Source organism: Triticum aestivum, chromosome 2A (assembly GCF_018294505.1).
Source record: "Triticum aestivum cultivar Chinese Spring chromosome 2A, IWGSC CS RefSeq v2.1, whole genome shotgun sequence".
NCBI classification, from domain to species: Eukaryota; Viridiplantae; Streptophyta; class Magnoliopsida; order Poales; family Poaceae; genus Triticum; species Triticum aestivum.
In genome coordinates, this window is record NC_057797.1 from 393,559,114 (window position 1) to 393,566,067 (window position 6,954).

The following is a 6,954-nucleotide window of genomic DNA, read 5'->3' on the forward strand; positions in this document are numbered from 1 at the left end:
TGAATGGATCAGGGTTTGAGTGGGGAAGGAGTTGAGAACACTTCCGACTCATTCTTCGTGCTATGAGTATATCTTGCTCTGGATCAATGAACTGAGGGGATAACATCAACTTCTTTTTCAGTCGCCTTGGTCCATTCTTAGTTTTTGTCGAGTGAACTTTCACGGTAGAGTTCTGAATGATGATGTGGAGGATGCTTTCCGTCTGACGAGTTGCTCTGCTCTCCGCGGATTTCGCGGGATTCGAATTTTGGGAAGCGCGCCGAACGGGCGAGGCCGTGGTAATCGGGACGGATTAGGCAGGTCGCCTCGATCCCCGCGCCACCTTTTTCGCCACGTATCGCACGCGTGACTGTTGCGGGATTTGTTTAGATCGTGTGGGCCTACAAGTCAGTCACTCGGGAATGACCTTATAAAAGACACCGGACCGGGCCTTTGAACAGTGCGCCCTCATTCTCTTTCTTCTTCCTCATACTTCTCCATCGCGCCCGCTTCCGTTCTCGGCGTCGCAACCTCGTTTGGACTCGATCCGCCGCCATGGGAAAAGAGAAAACGGTGGCGTTGGAGCGCGCGAAGAAGGCAACCGCGAAGGTGAAGGGCAAGAGGACCAGCCAGGGCGGATCCTCGTCAAGATCCGGCCTGCCGCCGGGCTGGATCCAGGGCGACTGGATCCGCTCGACGATCAGCCAGGACGACCTCGACGACTTTGTGGAGGGGGGACTGATCCCCCACGAATCGGCGCGGCTCCCGGGGAACGAGACCGAGCCGCAGCCACGGGAGGGTGAGTGCGTTCTCCTCGCCACTCACGTCGACCGCAGGTTTTCTTTGCCTCCCCATCCTTTCTTTCATGGATTTTTGAACTTCTTCGGGGCTCAACTCCACCACTTCACTCCGAACACCATAGTTTATTTGGCCGCCTTTGTGTCAATGTGTGAAAAATTCTTGGGTTGTCGACCGCACTGGGGTCTCTTCAAACACATATTCACCTATCGCTCCCAGTCGGTCAAGAAGGCCAATCCGAGTGATGAGAGGACGCACATGATCCAGATGTGCCGGGGCCTTGGGATCCAGATGAGGAACAAGAGTACCTTCCCAGCGATGATCCTTCCTGACTCGGTCCAGGGCTGGCAGTCAACTTGGTTTTACTGTAAGGACCAGCCGACCCCGGGTCAGTCGACTGGACTTCCCCCCTTTTCCCTGGCTCGAGTGGAGAAGCCCTCCTCCTTGAGGGTGATCCCAGAAGAGAAGGCGCAGGTCAAGGCGTTGGTCGAGCGGGTCGTCCAACTTGTCTGCGACGGGGTGACTGGGATGGACCTGTTGGAGGTCTTCCTCAGTCGACGCATCCAACCGCTTCAGGCTCGTGACCATCCAATGTGGATGTACTCGAGACTCGAGGACTCCACTCGGATCCACCCGGAGGACGTCAGCGAAGACACGGTGGAGAAGTGACTAAGGGGAATCACCAGCAACAAAGACAATCCCCGGGGGTCTAGGAGGGTGATTCCATTCGACCACTCGCGCCAGCTGGAACATGTATGATTCTACTGTGCCAAGTATCTTCTCGATTCACTGTGTGACACCTTGTTGATGGTCGACTGTACTTCCTTTGTTCGTTGTCCTTTCAGGCTCTCATTGATATGTACTCGATGCCCAATGGAGTGCAGGAGCAAGACGTTGAGGAGGGAGCGAGCGGGGGCGAGAGTGGCGAGTGGCACTCGGATGCAGAGGAGGACGAGGAGAGCGATGACTCGAGTGATGACGGAGAGGTCGACTCGCCTCCTCGCAGAGAGAGGAGATCCAAGCACTCTCACGACCCAGCGACCACCCTGGTCCTGGCGACCGCGCCAACTGGGCAATCTTCGAAGCGCCCCCGGACATCTTCCCCAACGCCGATTGAGAAGGCTCCAAAGCAGCTCAAGGTTGTGCCGCCTCCTGCGCCAAAAGCATCGAAGGCCACCTCCTCCAAACTACCGAAGGCTTTGCCCAGAATCAAAGTGACCGTCCCCACCATCTCTGGGTAATCATCTGATCTGTTCTTTTCGTCGACTCAAGCAACAGAACATAACCAACTGAGTGTGGACATTTGCAGTGCTGCTACATCAGGAACCTCTTCCTATCAGTACCGAGACGAGGAGATGGAAGATGCGGTTACCTCCAACCCAGGTAAAAACTCTTATGATCTTGTTCTTGATTACTTGGTCGATCGAATTCTAGCGGTTCACTTGGGGTCGACTGAACTTCTCTGCAGCTCCACCCAACGTCATCGATATCCCAGATGACGATGAAGATGTGGCTCCTAGGCCCAAAAAGAACAAAATGGTAGTGGCTGGTAAGACGTCTCAGCAGGGACCAACGACAACACCAATCGTCCATCAATCTGAAGACGCGGGCAGGGCCTCTGTAGCTTTCGTTATACCCTTGTCGAGTGAGCGCCCCGCACCGTCGACTGTACCGGTGTTTCCTTCAGTCGTCCAATCTCCTGCCCCGGAGCTCCAAGCTGCTGCACCTGGGTCGTCTACCCTCTTCTTCACCAGCTACCCTGTTCTGGAAAACCAGTCGGATGCGGCTGCGGAAGCCATCCGTCAGGCTAACGTGATGATGGAGCGGATGAAGACGGTGCACGAGAATAGCCAGGCTGCTTACGACGCCAGCGCTGCTCTCCGGGCCAATGTCCAAGTAAGTAGACTTTCGACTGACCTTGTTCTATTAGGATATGCTACCCGAAATATTTTCTTCCATACAATCTCCTGTTGTTTGCGTCGAATCTGTACACCCACTGGGTGTTTTGTTGTCTTTGGTATTTGCGCTCTTCCACTCGGTCTGGGCGAGTAGGATCTGAACCGGTGGGGGCACGCTAAGTGCACCCACTGGGTGTAGTCCCCGAGACCGCAGTCAACTGCTGGCAGTCGACTGGGGTCTGAGTTCTTTCTTCCTTCCTTGTCTTCCACTCGACCCGGGCGGACCGGTCGAATGAGATCTGAACCGGTGGGGGCATGCTAAGTGCACCCACTGGGTGTAGTCCCCGAGACCGCAGTCGACTACTGGCAGTCGATTGGGGTCTGAATAGTTTTTTTTTTGACTTGACCCGGGCGGACCGGTCGAGTTGGGTCTGAATCAGCGGGGGCACGCCAAGTGCACCCGCTGGGTGTAGTTCCCGAGACCGCAATCGACTGTGTGTAGTCGGCTGGGGTCTAAGTGAACTCTTTAAGTTTTATTCACTCGAAAGTAAATAACCTTTGATCTTGTCGATTGACACGTCTTTTGCCTCCTGCAAAAATCTTGTACTCTCATTTCCAAGTTTGCTGAACTTGAGGAGAAGCAGAGGCAACTCAACCTCGACTTGGAGCTGGCCCAACAGAATTTGAAGAAAGCTCAAGATGAAGCTGCTGGTATGGAAGGTAACTGCCTGTCGACTGTTTACATTGATCATCTTTTAAAACATTTCTTCGATCTCTTGTTTGATCCGATTGCTTCTTTTGCAGAGAAAATGAAGTTGGCTTTGGAGAAAAAGGACTCGGACCTCACAGCTGCGCAGAAGGAAGCCCAGGATAAGACTGCCCTTGCAGACCAGAAGTTGGCTTCAGTCGGGGCGTTGGAAGGGGAGGTGAACAAGCTGAAGTCCTGTCTCAATGAGTCTAACCGAGAAGTGAGTCGTCTGAAGAAGGATAAAATTGCCTTGAATGAAAAGCTGGAGTCTGCGGTCCACAAGAGGAATGACACGGAAGCTTATCTAAGAACTCTTGCCAAGAAGCTCTATCTTATGCTGGAAGGTACTTCTTTTAAACCGACTGTGTTGATGCTTGCAAATGAATCCTGTCTAGTTGACTCACTAATTTTTTTACTGTAGAGTTCTTTCAAGACTTTGACGAGGAAACCGGAAGGGTCGAGACGGGTCTGGACCCTATCGCTTCTCCAGTTTGCGATGAAACTGCCATGAACATGCTCCGACTGGAGTCTCGTGTCGCCAGTGTCACAAGTTACCTCACGCGTCTGAAGGTGGCAGTCTCACGAGTCGACTCATTGCTCTGGCCAAGGGCAACGCTTCAAAATGACCTGGACTCTCGGATGGCTCGACTCGACGAGATCCCCGATCGAGTGCAAGAATGGAAGAAGTCCTCCGCTCGGTGTGGTGCTGACGTGGCGCTGTCCTTGGTACGAGTCCACTGCAAGGAAGCCCGTGAAGACAAGCTGGCGGCGATCAAGGTCGCCAACACCAAAAGGCATGACTTCCAGTCCTTTATGGAGACTTTCATCATTGCTGCCACTCGGATCGCGGATGGGATCGACTTGGACGAATTCGTCGAACCAGCCAGCCCTCCTCCTGCTGAGTGAACAAACTTATGAGATTTGAATCCGTCTTAATTTGCCTTGCAATGCCGAGTGATTGTTGTAACCATTAAACTCCTTCGGTCTTGATGCTCGAATACTTTTGATTTGCTGCTTGGAACTTTAGGATTTATCTGAATTGCTTTTGAGTATACTTGCAATTGCTTTTGGGGTCTGCTCCGTTGTATATGTGGCGTAGCTCGGAGGAGAAGGTTGCAGTCGACCTGCGCTTTGCCGTCCTTGCGGACAAGGATGGAGCGTACGTTGTATTTGTGGCGTAGCTCGGAGGAGAGGGCTGCGATCGACCTGCGCCTCGTCATCCTTGCGGACAAGGATGGAGCGTACGTTGTATTTGTGGCGTAGCTCGAAGAAGACGGCCGCGGTTGACCTGCACCTCGTCGTCCTTGCGGACAAGGATTTTATAAACTTAGGCGAGTGTTGGACTGCAGCTAAGCCCCCGAGTGGGAGGATTGCTCACCACTCGGTAGGATTTTACAAACTTATGCGAGTACTAGACTGCAGCTAAGCCCCCGAGTGGGAGGATTGCTCACCACTCGGTAGGATTTTACAAACTTAGGCGAGTGCTGGACTGCAGCTAAGCCCCCGAGTGGGAGGATTGCTCACCACTCGGTAGGATTTTACAAACTTAGGCGAGTCCTGGACTGCAGCTAAGCCCCCGAGTGGGAGGATTGCTCACCACTCGGTAGGATTTTACAAACTTAGGCGAGTACTGGACTGCAGCTAAGCCTCCGAGTGGGAGGATTGCTCACCACTCGATAGGATTTTACAAACTTAGGCGAGTGCTAGACTGCAGCTAAGCCCCCGAGTGGGAGGATTGCTCACCACTCGGTAGGATTTTACAAACTTAGGCGAGTACTGGACTGCAGCTAAGCCCCCGAGTGGGAGGATTGCTCACCACTCGGTAGGATTTTACAAACTTAGGCGAGTACTGGACTGCAGCTAAGCCCCCGAGTAGGAGGATTGCTCACCACTCGGTAGGATTTTACAAACTTAGGCGAGTGCTAGACTGCTGCTAAGCCCCCGAGTGGGAGGATTGCTCACCACTCGGTAGGATTTTACAAACTTAGGCGAGTACTGGACTGCAGCTAAGCCTCCGAGTGGGAGGATTGCTCACCACTCGATAGGATTTTGCAAACTTAGGTGAGTGCTAGACTGCAGCTAAGCCCCCGAGTGGGAGGATTGCTCACCACTCGGTAGGATTTTACAAACTTAGGCGAGTACTGGACTGCAGCTAAGCCCCCGAGTGGGAGGATTTCTCACCACTCGGTAGGATTTTACAAACTTAGGCGAGTACTGGACTGCAGCGAAGCCCCCGAGTAGGAGGATTGCTCACCACTCGGTACGATTTTGCAAACTTAGGCGAGTACTGGACTGCAGCTAAGCCCTCGAGTGGGAGGATTGCTCACCACTCGGTACAATTTTACAAACTTAGGCGAGTACTGGACTGCAGCTAAGCCCCCGAGTGGGAGGATTGCTCACCACTCGGTAGGGTTTTACAAACTTAGGCGAGTACTAGACTGCAGCTAAGCCCCCGAGTGGGAGGATTGCTCACCACTCGGTAGGATTTTACAAACTTAGGCGAGTACTAGACTGTAGCTAAGCCCCCGAGTGGGAGGATTGCTCACCACTCGGTAGGATTTTACAAACTTAGGCGAAGTACTGGACTGCAGCTAAGCCCCCGAGTGGGAGGATTGCTCACCACTCGGTAGGATTTTACAAACTTAGGCGAGTACTGGACTGCAGCTAAGCCCCCGAGTGGGAGGATTGCTCACCACTCGGTAGGATTTTACAAACTTAGGCGAGTACTGGACTGCAGCTAAGCCCCCGAGTGGGAGGATTGCTCACCACTCGGTAGGATTTTACAAACTTAGGCGAGTACTGGACTGCAGCTAAGCCCCCGAGTGGGAGGATTGCTCACCACTCGGTAGGATTTTACAAACTTAGGCGAGTACTGGACTGCAGCTAAGCCCCCGAGTGGGAGGATTGCTCACCACTCGGTAGGATTTTACAAACTTAGGCGAGTACTGGACTGCAGCTAAGCCCCGAGTGGGAGGATTGCTCACCACTCGGTAGGATTTTACAAACTTAGGCGAGTACTGGACTGCAGCTAAGCCCCTGAGTGGGAGGATTGCTCACCACTCGGTAGGATTTTACAAACTTAGGCGAGTACTGGACTGCAGCTAAGCCCCCGAGTGGGAGGATTGCTCACCACTCGGTAGGATTTTACAAACTTAGGCGAGTACTGGACTGCAGCTAAGCCCCCGAGTGGGAGGATTGCTCACCACTCGGTAGGATTTTACAAACTTAGGCGAGTACTGGACTGCAGCTAAGCCCCCGAGTGGGAGGATTGCTCACCACTCGGTGGGATTTTACAAACTTAGGCGAGTACTGGACTGCAGCTAAGCCCCCGACTGGGAGGATTGCTCACCACTCGGTAGGATTTTCTTTCGAGCTTAGGCGAAACGGATTCGCGGCTAAGCCTCCCGAGTGAGAGGCTTGCTCATCACTCGGTAGGATTTTCTTTCGAACTTAGGCGAAACGGATTCACGGCTAAGCCCACCCAATGGGGGATTTCGGAGGTAAGTAAAAACAACAACAATCGTGCGAGAA